We start from the raw sequence: 14,113 nt of genomic DNA on the forward strand, positions 1-14,113 counted from the left end.
TTATTCATTAAACATGAAACTCAATCAACTGAACATTTAAAAATGAATCACAAATACCATTGACTGGTACTGATGGTTGATACGGGTTGCTGCCAGCGTCCTAGGTATCAACCAAATATCTTCTTAAAATATATGATGTTCCGAGTAGAGCAGTTTTTTGCAGTTCCACTGGTGCTATTGCAGAAAGCTGAAATTTGTTGATGTATTATTATTGTTGCTGTTGTTGTTATTGTTTCTACAATCCCAATCCCTTCACAATCCCTTCTACAGAATTTGAGATGACCATCCCCCAGAACGTCATTGAATAATTGATCTGCCCTGAACCTTCAAGAAACAACCATTGTTACAACCTTATCCTATGCAAAAGGGAAATGCATTGTTTTCCCTCATAACCTACTAAATCATGTTCTTAACTCATGTTATCTGGATTTGTCTACTCATATGCAATAAATGTGAAAGGGAGACCTTCAAAAACATCAAGACATCTTTCTCTATGGGCGACCTTGAACCTTGTTTGTATGTTTGCTTGTTTGTTTAAGTATGACAGATTCCTAAAAGGACAATCTGATATAATTTGAAGTAGGAAAGCAGCCAGTATTGAAAAGCTTTAAGCTTTGTAATTTGTCTCTATGGAATAATCTTCCAAGCTGCTTTATTTACTTATAATATTAATTGCTGCATGTACTTCTATTTTACTTATTTTCAATCAGACATGGTTTTTTAAAATTAAAGTCTTTGTCCTACCATGTCATCTAATTCAGCATTTCTACAATTTTGAATTTGGAATAATTTTGATATTGATAAATTCAAAATGGCAGTGATTTTATATACCATAAAATATAGACAATCCCTAGATGGTAGCAAATTTGTTAACTTTATTGCCATCTAGTAGTCAACCAGTTTTTGCAACCCAGATATTGCATGCCTAACATAGCATGGAATGTGGAGGTAGCCTGTGAAATTTCAAAATTATCTTTATTCTTGTAAAAGGGTTACAGAATTTCCCACAATAGTAAAGAAGCTATGTAATATGTGGCTAACATTTGTTATATTCTGCAAACTAGTGTGCAATATGTAGTACTGATTATCTCTTGCAGTATGTTATACTAAGAAATTGAGTTGCAACTCAAGAAATCTTTGGAAATATTATCTTTCATAGCCAAAGAGGCCTTAGGCAAGTTTCTAATTGCTTGTAATTGTACAGTATGTCATACTTACTCAGGATTAATTTAAATACGGATTAATGAATTAAACAAATGTTATAGATTCACCCGACACAGTCAGCCACAAACTGACTACATGATCTGAGTTTGAGTTTAACTAGGCTGAAATGATTGTAAATAAAATTATTTTTAATCAACAATGATTTTTCAACAAGGAAAATAATAAAGATTACTTAATTTGGTTGTTGCATAGGATTGCAATACATGGAGTGCTAGTCCTTGAGAGTTCACTGTAATTTTCATGTTTGTTACCTCAGTTCAATGAAAAGGTTGACCAAGGCTAAAAATGTTCTTTACTCAGAAAACATGCCCTTTGCCATATCAAGCCCAAATGTAGCAGCTCTGAAAAGCAAACAACAATCCCCAGGCTTGACACATCAGAGAGGAATCTGATCTTGATAGGAGAAAATAACCTATTACATCCTCTTTACTTCAAATGAAAGTCATGTTTTTCTTTCTGGCCTGAAACTATGCTTTAAACTTTATTCCCTGAAACCCACTTCATACTAAACTACATGGAAACAGAGAATTGGAGAAAATAAGCTTTTGGCTTCCTAAAATGGATCATCTTCAAAAGGCAGGAGAGGCAAGCGGGTCACTTCATATGAAAACCAGCCCTCATATGGAGCATTTCTCCAAGGACTGGGTGGGCTTCAAATCTGACCTGGCCTGCGCTCATTCTGATTGTATGGATCTACATATCTTGATCAGTGCAAAATCTACGCATGACCAACATTTCCAATGACAGAGGCATGTAAAGGTGGGGACAATGTGACTGATTCAAGACACTCAATAGGACACTCAGGCAGGATTTAAATAAAGAGCAAACAGCAGAAAGAGGGGGGAGAGGGAGAGAGAGAATTTGCAAATGTGAAAGATGAAAATCTGAGATAATAAATTGAGTAAGTGACATTGTGAATCTATTCTTAGCCTGAGATAGAAGTCTTCATGAAAGCATCCCTAACTCATCTTTCTCCAATCTGGTGCTCTTTTAGAGATGCTGGATTTACAACTCTCATGGTCCCTGGCTAGCATAGCCACTACTTAGGCTAATGAAGGATACTGAGACCTCAACTCCTCTGAAAGTTGAGGTGAAATGGCACTTGAAGCCAAGAGATCCACAACCAACAAATTATCTACTACTCAGAATGCCTAGTAGCTTCATGACTTTTGAGATAGCATCCTACTTTTCCTATACAACATTTAGATGGGAATTGAAAACTCAATTTCCTGTTAAGGGATATAAGAAAATAAAGCTAGTAGCAGTTTAGAAGAGGCAGTGAACCACATGCAGGTATCAAGATGTAAAGCCCTTAATCAGGGAAGAAACAATACACAGAATGTTCTGTATTTTTTGGCAATTCTTCCTTTCTTTTTTAACTGGAACCTGAGAATACTTATCTTTCTTGATAACTATAATATGAAAGAAAATGCACACGTACTCGATAATTTAAGGAACTCCTCAAGCAAAACAGCAAACACGACTACATGTTTTTCTGTCAGCACCATAAGCCCTTTGTTTTCCCCAAAAGAATATCAAAGGCAGGCCCCTGTCAAAAAAAAAATTGCCAAAAGCTCCTATAGACTACAGGTGGTCGACTTATAACCACAATTGACCCCAAAGTTCCCGTTGCTAAGCAAGACAGCTATTGAGTTTTGCCCCATATAATGATCTTTCTTGTCACAGTTGTTAAGTCAGGGGTATCAAATTCATGTCGTCGCATAATCGTCAAGTGATGTATTGCCACTTTTTCCCCCTTCGCTAAACAGGGGTGGGCATGGCCAGCACATCACGTATCCGGCCACGGATTTGACATTCTTGTGTTATGTGAATCACTACAGTTGTTACTTTGGAGACAGGTAGTCCTCGAGAAACGGCAAGCCATTTAATGACCGTTCAAAATTATGACTGACACCCCAAAACTACAAACAAACCTATTTCAAAGTTACGAAAGATTAATAGCCCCCAGTCATTTGTGCTAACAACAGACTACAGGGATGATGCAGTGACCCCCTGCCTGTCTATCCCTCCACCCACCCCCCATCAGACTGGAAGCCATCTTTTCCATTGGGCCTTCAGGCCTGCCACAATTTCTACTATAGGAAAATGAGAGGGGGAATTATATGGAGTATGGGTGATATATAGTCAAAATAACAGACTTTTCTCAGGGAGTCAAGGACACCTTGCCCTGCAGCTGCGACAGTATGACTGGGAGGTACCTCCAGTTTTGGATGGTGCTTGACTGAGCCATGTGATGGACATGTGGGTGCTGGGCAGGAGCTTGGACTTTCATTTGGGTGTGGAAAACCTGGAAGCTTTCAGATTCGGGTTTTCCCAGATGTGCCAATATGACATCTCTAATAAAATGAAGCTTTGAGGAAATTCAAGCCTCAGTAATCTTCTTTCATTGGGGGTGTTACTTGGAACCCTGACACTCCCATTCTGCCCAGACTGAACCCTTACAGTACTGCTCCCCAAGTCTCCTGGCAACAAGTGCCATTTTAGAGTCCCTAAAATGCTATTGCTCTCCCAGCTTTCTGTGCCAATAATCCCCCCCCCGCATCAGTAGGCAAGTGGGAGGCTTCAAAGCTCTCCTATGGCTCTAGCTTTGGGAAGCTGACCCTTGCATAAAGGCAGCTTCAAGACCTCTTTCCAAACCTTTCTCTTGCTTAAAACACCCTCCCTCTCTCCCCCAAATAGGTATGTTTCTTCAATTAAAAAGAACTGGGAGGGACAGCGTGTTTATCTTCCCACCCACTCTCCCCCAATTAGGTGCTAAAAATAAACTTACCTTCTCCTCTCCAATCTCTACCCCTTAAAAAAACTTACTTTGACTACAGACTGAAGAGTAGAGGAACCAAGTAAACAAGAGGATAAAATCTACCTTTCTTCCCCACTAGACCTGGAGGTTAAAAAAATTTCATCTCCAACTAGAAACTTGTGCTAGAAAATGGAGAATGCTGGGTCTTTGCAAACTTAGGCTGTATATCTGACTACCTGTAGGGGGCAGTCTACCATTTAGCTTTGAAGTCCTAACTGAGCTCCATAGGCAGTCCCACAGAGAAGCTAAAGCTTGCAAAAACCATGCCTATTTGCCTTATCCATATTTCCCTAGACGTTTGAGACTTCAGATGATGATGATGATGATGATGATGATGATGATGATGATGATGATGATGATGATGATGATGATATAAAATGGTCTGTTAAAAAGAGAATCCATTAGTAATCTCAAGCGAAGCAGATTTGGGAGCTCATGCAAAATCACCAACTCTCTTTTTGTGTGTGTGTGTGTTTAAATACTTTATTGAGAAGACCATGTCAGGGTAATTACAAACAAAGCAAAGCCAAAGAAAATCAATAGCAAATCTTAACATACTTAACAAGCTAATAACTATAACAATAATATTAATAATATTTACAGTAATTATAATAATACAAAGGAAAGGAGAGAGAAAAGAAAATGAGCTTTAACTAAATTTCTACTTACATTAGCCTATTCATAATTTTTCCATATTACCTTGTTTCCCTGAAAATAAGACCTCCCTGGATAATAAGCCCAATCGGGCTTTTGAGCGCATGTGCTAAAATAAGCCCTCCCCCTAAAATAACCCCTGTTCGAAACTATTGCAATACAACAGCAGCCATGAGGCGACCACACTCGCCATCTCCTGCACCTCAAAAATAGTAGGACCTCCCCAAAAATAAGGCCAAATGTTTATTTCAGGGGTCAAAAGAAAATAAGACCCTGTCTTATTTTCAGGGAAACACAGTATATCCATAATTCTGTAGCATCTTTATTTTCCATACTAACAGTTATTAACATTCATTCACTTCCCTATCATTTCTACCTCTTGTCTCTATCCATTCATAAAATTTATTCCATATCCTATAATATTTCTAGCCTTCTTTATCTTTATTTTTTAAGGTTAATCTATCCATTTCAGCACAATCACCAACTCCCTAAGATTGCTTAGACCAGATGATAACTTAAGATGCTTATGGCTTTTGATCTCTTTGGTTCTATTTTAGTTTAAAATACTCCAAAAACTGTAACATCTGCAACAATGGTGGATATCTGTAGCTTGGGTATAAGGTGAGGTTGAAGATTCATTCTCCAAGCTTGTGGGTTGGTTTCCAAACATTTCATTACTAGGCTAAATAACATCTTCAGCTGATTTTAGGGATAAAATTTGGAAAACAACCCACAAGCTCGGAGAACCAACATTCACCCTCATTGTAGAATCTGTTAACTCCTGCATGGAGTTAACTGATTTTTCATCCATAAAACAAGGGATCTACAGGGTGTTTGATTTCTTGTTCCCTTGATACATTTTTATATTTTATGTTTTTAATCTTATCTATAACAAGCACTCTGATCATCACTTTAGATTTTGTGGAGGTTTTAAGAAAAATTCTAGAATGAATAGACAGTGTTATAAAAGGTTTCCTACTTCAGGAATCACCCAAGCAAATGTGATCATTGCTCTGAGATTTATTTCAGCATGTATTTTTATGATTTAATATCAGAATTGTTTAGGACGATTTGGCTGGAGAATGTGTCCTTTGTTCATAAAACTGAGATCAGTAGACTCTCAGTTTATTCAAGCTGAATTATTTTCAGCGTAGATCGAGCCATTTGTTTATTTCTCAATTAGAGCCCTTCAAATTTATTAGGGTGCTGTTTATAAAATGGAGAGACATGAAGGAGGGAAGTGAAGGAAGCAGAATTGGGTCTTGTCCAATCCCAATAAACGCATTTCTCCCCTTATAGGAGAAAGGTTCCTATGCCAATACTAATTTCCATTCTGGTCTCCATATTAACAGCAGCCTCCTCTCTTATATTGGTCAGTAACACTGAGATATGCAAATATGAAATAGACTGAATTTCTTTGGCCCAGTCTTTAAATACCCATTTTAAGTCACTGGGAAAGGAATCTCGGCTTCTCCCTAGTGTGGGGCATTAAAACACACAGTTTTGTCAGTTTACTTCCAATGTTTGTCTCAAATTTTTACAGCACAGTTAGAAGCCAAGCTGAGAAGTCTCCCATGCCCTTGTCTGAGATGAGAGGCCTGTGACACAAATGTCTACTTTGGTATCTTCCTCTTTTAATGAGGCAAAGAACTTCCCCAGGCTAAGGTTTTTTTTTTTTCAGAACTCCCTTTTCCTGCCTTCCTATTTCTTCTGGTCAATGGCATGGAATGTAATTAACTCCAAGGGGTGCGTGTCTGTGTGTGTATGTCTGTGTGTGTGTGTGTGTCTGTGAGCATGTGCGTTCAAATGTCATATATATGAATGATAAAGCTTCCTTTAAGTCAAGCTTGACATCTTGGCAATAGAGCAGAACAGAAGCGATTTGCCCCTGCCTTTTTCCAGAATGGTTTTGATTTACCAGTCTAGCTAGACTCCACGTATTCCCTGGAAATCTTTTGTACAAGCTCTACAGTAATTACCGTATTTTTCGGAGTATAAGACACATCAGAGTATAAGACGCAGCAAGGTTTTGACAAGGAAATTTTTTAAAAAAGTTTTTGCACTCTGCAAACCTCCCAAAAATGGTCTGGTTTTTTTGTGAAAATGGGCCTTTTTTTTAAGGGCATGAATAGTCTTAGGAGGCTTGTAGAGTGCTCAGGAGGGGGGTAAAAACGAGCAAAAAAATGGCCCAATTTTCACAAAAATGGGCCCGTTTTCTGTCAACGGGGCATGGATAGCCTTTAGGAAGCTTATAGAGTGCTTCTGGGGGCTGGGAGGGCAAAAAAACGGGCCATTTTTCGCTCATTTCTGCCCTCTCCAGCCCCCAGGAGCTCCCTGAAAGCCTCCATAAGAGTATGCACGGCCATTTTGGTGAAGGGGGCAAAGTTTTGGGAGGCAAAAAATGCTGTATTCAGTGTATAAGACACACCCAGATTTTCAGCCTCTTTTTTGAAGGAAAAAGGTATGCCTTATACTCCGAAAAATACACTAATGCCAACCCTACTTAACTTTCAATCCCGGTTTAGCAGGGGTGGGATCCCATCAGTTTAACAACTGGTATACTAAGTGTACCCTAAGCTTACATGCACAGTTTACAAAGAAATCACTTTCCACATTACTGCTGAGGAGAAAAACAGCTGAGGCGCGGCAATTCACTCTGCCTCGCCTATCAGCTGGGCTTCAGAAAAGGGAATATAGGTGAGTATAGCCCAGGGGTGGGCAGGTGGGCCCAGCTGAAAGCCAGAGTGAACCAGTTCACTCCCAGTTGATAGTCAGAACTACTGGTTCGCCCGAACCAGTCTGAACCGGTAGAATCCCACCCCTGAGGTTTAGCCAATATTTGCAAATGCATATGTGTACATAAAAACATGCCTCACCACCATGATCACAAAAAAGATCCATTTTGTGTTTGATAGAGGCATGTTTTTCATTTTCATATTCCTGATTTATCTATCTTCTACAACAAACAAACTGTCAAACTCACAGTCCGCGGGTCAAATGCGTCATGCGCTGGCCACGCCCACCCCCGGTTTAGCGAAGGGGGAAAAGTCATGATACATCACATTATGGCATGATGATAAAGAGCTGCAGTGGCTAGAGTGCAGTACTGCAGGCTACTTCTGCTGATCACCTGCTGCCTGCAGTTTGGCAGATCGAATCTCACCAGACTCAAGGTTGACTCAGCCTTCCACCCTGCTGAGGTGGGTAAAACAAGGACTCAGATTGTTGGGGGCAATAAGTTGACTCTGTAAACCGCTTAGAGAGGGCTGTACAGCACTATGAAGCAGTATCTAAATCTAAGTGCTATTGCTATGACGTGAGTTTGGCACCTCTATTCTACAACAACACTGGGGTGTTTGGGGCTGAGGGAGACAGCGCCTGACCGAATGTCAGCCAATGATCCTCCATGTCTGTCAAGGGACTCAATCCTAGGTCTCCACGGTGCCACCTCTACACTACACTTTAACCACTACACTATCTTTTATTTTTATTTCAGATTATTTAAATGTCCATGTAGAACAGGGGTGTCCAACCTTGGCAACTTTAAGATGTGTAGACTTCAAGTCTTGTGGCTGGGGAATTCTGGGAGTTGCCAAGGTTGGACTCCCCTGATCTAAAATATAGCCTGTCTCTTGGGGAAGAAATACCATGCATGTCACAGCTATCATCATCAAACCTGAGATTAAATTCTCCAGAAAAAAAGATTAGTGTGAAATTAAAAATCAGGACATTTCTCAGGTAGGATCCTTAAATGGCAACACCTGAGTGCATGTTTTCTGTCAAGCTGTCTGAGCAATGAAGGTGTGGAACATACTATTACAATTTTCTACGTGCTTGGCCTGACTACATGTCCAACCTTACAAGAGCCTTTTATTAAAATGACCTGCTCCAACTTCCAGAAGAGCTGGACTTCAGAAACTAGGAACTATGGAAATCCAATACATCTCAAGACCAATAGGCTAAAGAAAATTTAGAAAATTAATAAATTACTTCAGGTTGCTCACTATCTTTCTAATGCACAAAATAAAGTGTTTAATTCAAAGTAATGTATTGTATTACTTCAAGTACAATAAGCAGCTAACACAAGAAATCCCCATTATGAAAGCATTTTAAACCATCAGGATTACAGTAAATGGATTATGCCATAGACAAATCTATGGCATTGCAGATGATTCTGTTTGGCATATGGCAGAAATATTAATCATCATTTAAATAGGAGGGTACAGCTGAAATAATGAAAGTATTGCAATACAACATAACATAGAGTGACCATATTTCATGAAGCTGTACAGTATATTTTTATTGTAATGGGCTTCAATGCAATAGTGTAATAATAATAAAAATTGTTCTGGTCATAAATCTTGCACAATAACGGCTCAGACCACTTGCCATCTTGCAGCCCAGCCTACCTAAACTGATGACATCAAGACCCCTTCCAACTCTGTTACTGTTACTGTAAGATGTTTTTTAATGCAACTTTTACTTACAGAGTTGCTAGGATGAAGGGAGGGAGGGAGGGACTTCCTGTGAATAAATCAATTTCTTTAAGCAAGCTTGATATTATAGAAAAGTGCTTCATGATAACCACTAGCCTGATAGCATAGAAATATATCATGAATGGGCACACCACCTCACCCACATCTCTCTATGTGTCTGTCTTTGTACACAATAAATTATTATACAGTTGAATATATTTTTATGTCGTTGTGTAATGTAAATGTTAAAAAGGTTCCCCCTACCCCTATTATTAGAGAAGAGCCTCATATTCGCCAAGAATGCACAGTGCTGAAGACTCCAGTTAGACTTTGGCCAACAAATTAGCAGTCTGACAACCTAATTCACCTGGCAGAGAAATCCACCAGGCTACAAAAGAAACGTAATCATCTGTCCTCCACTCGGCTGATATGCTTAACACTAAAAAGTCCTTTAATCTTACCATTGTCAAAGGCGGGATGCATAAATGCATACTTTCTTTCAGTATGTGGGCAATTATCTCCCCAAGGGAGGAATGGTTCTGTTTGAAATTGTCCTTTCTTTGCCTGTAATGTTGATCCATCTAATAATAAATGTTATATTGCTGAATTATGTATCTGCAGTCTTTACTCTTTGTGTTATTGGACTGGTCAACCACAGGCTGTATGTACTGAAGATTCTGATTGGGTTCAGTCCAATCACATTCCAAATGCGCTCTCATTTCCTGCTCCCCAGGTCATTTTGTCCCTTTGAATCATTGTTGTAGACTGATGATGCAAAACACTGAGCAGAGCTTGCCGCCAATGCTCAGGGCCATCAGACTCAAGGAGTGGATAATTAATATTGAAAGGTGTGATTGCAGTCAAGTGGGATGGCTAATCAGCTACTGATTTCTCTCTAATGTCTTAGATTATTTAGAAATCTAATCTCTATGGGGAGGCAGGGAAGGGGTCTGGGATGGTGGAATTGTAGTAGAAACATGCTATCTCATTTCAAATATAAACATGGAGCAATTATGCCAGCAAGCTGGCCTCATTATTCATTAGGCTGTGTCCTCGAGCAAGGACAAACTTTTCCTTGGCTGTTTCTTTGCCATTGCCAAAAACAGAGACAAAAATCACATTTTGTGACATGCACCACAAGACAAACTATAAAAGAACTAGACATTTAGGCATATATTCTTCCTATACCTTTGTGGCCTGTTCTTCAGATAGACAGATGGGTTTTATTTTGAAATGGGGAAGAATCCACATTATTGTTTTAACCACAGATGGGAGGGGAATGTTAATAAAGATTTGTAGCAATGGGAATTGATGTATGAACATGTAAAATGTATCAAAATAGTAGGAAGTGTTGTCAAACGCCTTTTCTTCAATATGCAGGAGCATATACCAAACTGCAGGACAGATGTTCCTGTACACCTATATTTGAACTATTACACTACAACATTGTTGACTCACTGATATTAGAGGAAGTACCAGAGGTTTCAAGAAAATGAGGGCATTCACTTTAATAATCTTTGTTTTAAAACAGTTAAGATTCCACCAAAAATTGAAGTACCGTCTAAGGACTTGGTATGAAGAAGGCTCACTGGTCCTTTGTAGAAGATATGTTCTTAAATTGCAGCCTCCACCTCATTGCTAGCCCAATACTAAGGCAGTACAAAGGTCAGCTTTAGGTATTCAGATGGATTGCCCAGCAATCACATAAGAAGGTTTCCTATGCAGACTTTTTGAGTGCATGGAGGAAGAAGCTTCAGAAATTGTGAAGAGCAGGCTTGCTTTGTCCAAGCAGATCACCAATCTCTTCATTTGGGAGCGAGTTCGGTCTAGTGGTTATGGCATCAGGCTAGAAATCTATGAGTGAGACAGTAAGATCTAATCCCATTTTAGGCATGAAAGCCAGTTGGGTTAGTCCCTTTCTCTCTCTCTCAGACCAATTCCACCTCACAGGGTTATGGTTGTGGGGTGGAGGAATAGGAGGAGGGAGGAGCATTAGACATGTTTGCTAAAGGGGGATAAATAATTTTCCAGATTTTTTGACTACAATTCCCATCATCTCAACCATTGTGATAAATAGCAAGGCTTCTGGGAGTTGCAGTTCAGACAGACATCCCAACTCTACCCTAAATGGGATTACAAATTCATAAAAAGGGAGATTTTTTTTGTATTTATCCCCCTAAAGTCATTTGAACTGTTACTCCAGGGTAGTATGCTTTAAGGCAGGGGTGTCAAACTCACAGTCCATGGGCCAGATGTGTCATGCGCTGGCCATGCCCACCCCAGGTTTAGCAAAGGGGGGAAAGTCATGATATGTCACATGACGACAACGTGATGCCGCAAGTTTGACACTCCTGCTATAAGGATATTACTGTGTCTGCAGACTCTAATGCTTAAGATGGAAAGTGTAGTCTGATGTTCTTAGGCCTATATTCATCTAAACCAGTGGTAAAATTCATTTTTTTTTACTACGGGTTCTATTGGCATGGCTTGGTGGACATGGCAGGGGAAGGATACTGCAAAATCTCCATTCCCTCCCCACTCTGGGGCCAGCCAGAGGTGGTATTTGCCGGTTTTCCAAACTACTCAAAATTTCCGCTACCGGTTTTCCAAAACCTGTCAGAACCTGCTGAATTTCACCCCTGATCTAAACCCCATAACTGTCTCTGATGTCTTCAAGAATATGAGTGGAAATCAGTGGCTCAAACTTCAGTTCAGTTGTAAACTCTCTGGCCATGCTATTTCAGCCAGCCTTCCTTTTTTTAAATGGAATAGGCTGTCACATGAAAAGGCTACATTGGTCAATGTCAGTCATTATCCAATGCTCAAAAATGATTTACAGTCGTGAGCCAGGAAAGTATAACTCACAGGTTCAGATATATCAACTGTATCTGATCTACACACATCCTTTCTCTCCACAAAGTGGATGGTGACTCTTTTTTTCTTTTACTTAAGCAAACACCTGCATCCTTTTTGTCTGCACCACACTGAACTGACAGTCATTCTGTAAAAGCCCTGGGAATTTCTCCCTTCTGTTGATCCGTCTGGGCTGCCTCCCACCTGCTCTTTTGGGAAGGCCAACATTCCTTCAGAAACTCGGGAGGAGGGTGTTGGTGCTTGTTGCTCAACGAGGATTAAAACCAACGTCTTTTGCCCCCAAATAAAATGTTTTATTTGTCTCGGATCTCTGGAGGATTACCGTGTTACTCGCTTAATTAAGAAAAACGGTCCTTTGCCTCGTTCTTTTATTTTTCCATTTAGCCTTGTCTTCTGCTTTGCCCTTTGATCTTCTCTTCTCGTCTGCTCTCAATCATTACCTGCTTCCTAGAAAAATCAGCTAATACAGATCACTTCATGATAGCACCGTGCTTGGGAATTCACATATTCCCCCCTCCCAGCCCTGTACTTTTTTGCATGTGTGTGTTTGCACACTTTCTTTGTGTGTGTGTGTCTTTAATTCAGTCTCTTGCAACATAGGGAGGGTGCATCCTCTGCAATGTCTGTTTGTTTTGGCTGTGAAGCCTAATGCCTCTGGGCTGGATGTTAGTCAAACTGACCTTTCCTGTTTTCCAAGTCAATGATCTTAGATCCCCAAGTCAGGCACAAGATATTGGGAATTAACCAGCATCTACGGATTGACAGGAAAGAATTTGGGCAGGGGCTAGGTAAGATCAGTTCTTAACTGAAAGAAGGTTCTGAACATGGGACTCTTGATGACATCTGCATTCAATGGGCTCATCTAACCTACTGCAAAACTGGCGTCCTGGCCACAGTCATGGGCAACATTAAACATGCTTAAGCCAGTTAAATCAAAGCACTCACACAATACTGTGTCCTACCAAAATATGATGCAATATGCATACCAAAACATCTTTGCATGTTAGGCCTATTTCCTTTTTCTCTCGGGGATTAGCTGTATGATATAAACGGATCAGGCCCCACCATCAGCCAAACTGAGCTACTTGCCTGGTGGTAGATAGTAAGTGTTGGGAAACAGCTGCAAGGTAAGGGAACCAGAGCTGGTATTCAGCCAGTTCGGACCGGCCAGTTCAGGTGAACCGGTAGCTCCAATGATCAGTTGGCCCCGACCACCCACACCTGCCCTATTCTGCCCTTTATGTCCTGCTTTCTACCTCATCTCAGTCGTGCGGCACAGCTGATTCTCTGCCCCTCCCTCCCGCTGTTCTACTTACTGTTGCTGACTTGGAAGGTAAGCAGCTGAACTTATAAATGCTCCATTTTCAGCACTGCATGCAAAGCATGGGCTCACCAAACCAGTTGTTAAACCGGCAGCATTCCACCGCTGAAGGGAACAGTATATCATATAGTCTGAATTGTATACCCTTAGCAAGCCTGCTGTCCACCATGCATTGCTACCCTGCTGTCATTGTACATGCCATTCCCCCACATCTTCTGTCCAGTGGGGTTGAGACAATGGCCTTTCACTTCATGAAGAAGAAGATAATCAGCCATCCTGCTTTCCATAACTGCTCTGCTTTTCCTTTCCTTAATACCAGGTCCCTAATGATGGCAGATAAGTTAAGATAGAATTGCTTCTATTAGCCTTTGTTTAAGGGATACGGTCTGTAACCTAATATTTTGATCCCAATTGCAGGCTCATTCCTAACTCCTTTCTCCTTGGAGGAGTCATTTTGCACAGATGAGCTGCAGTGATTCTGGGTGTGTGTATATACACACAGAGAAAGTAGATAAGGAAACACACAAAACTACAATCTTGGACAATTATTTATTAAAAGCCTTGCTACAGACTTCCTTTTATCCATATGTTTTTGGGAGATCTGAGGAGCCAACGGAAATGTAAAATCACCCTTCTATTTTATTTTATTTTATTAATGCCAATGGAGATTTCTTGGAGATTTCTTTGGAGGATTACAGGCCTCCTTGCCTAATAATCTTTGATGCAGGTGTGGGACCTAGTAGA

The sequence above is a fragment of the Thamnophis elegans genome, chromosome 2, assembly GCF_009769535.1.
Source record: "Thamnophis elegans isolate rThaEle1 chromosome 2, rThaEle1.pri, whole genome shotgun sequence".
NCBI classification, from domain to species: Eukaryota; Metazoa; Chordata; class Lepidosauria; order Squamata; family Colubridae; genus Thamnophis; species Thamnophis elegans.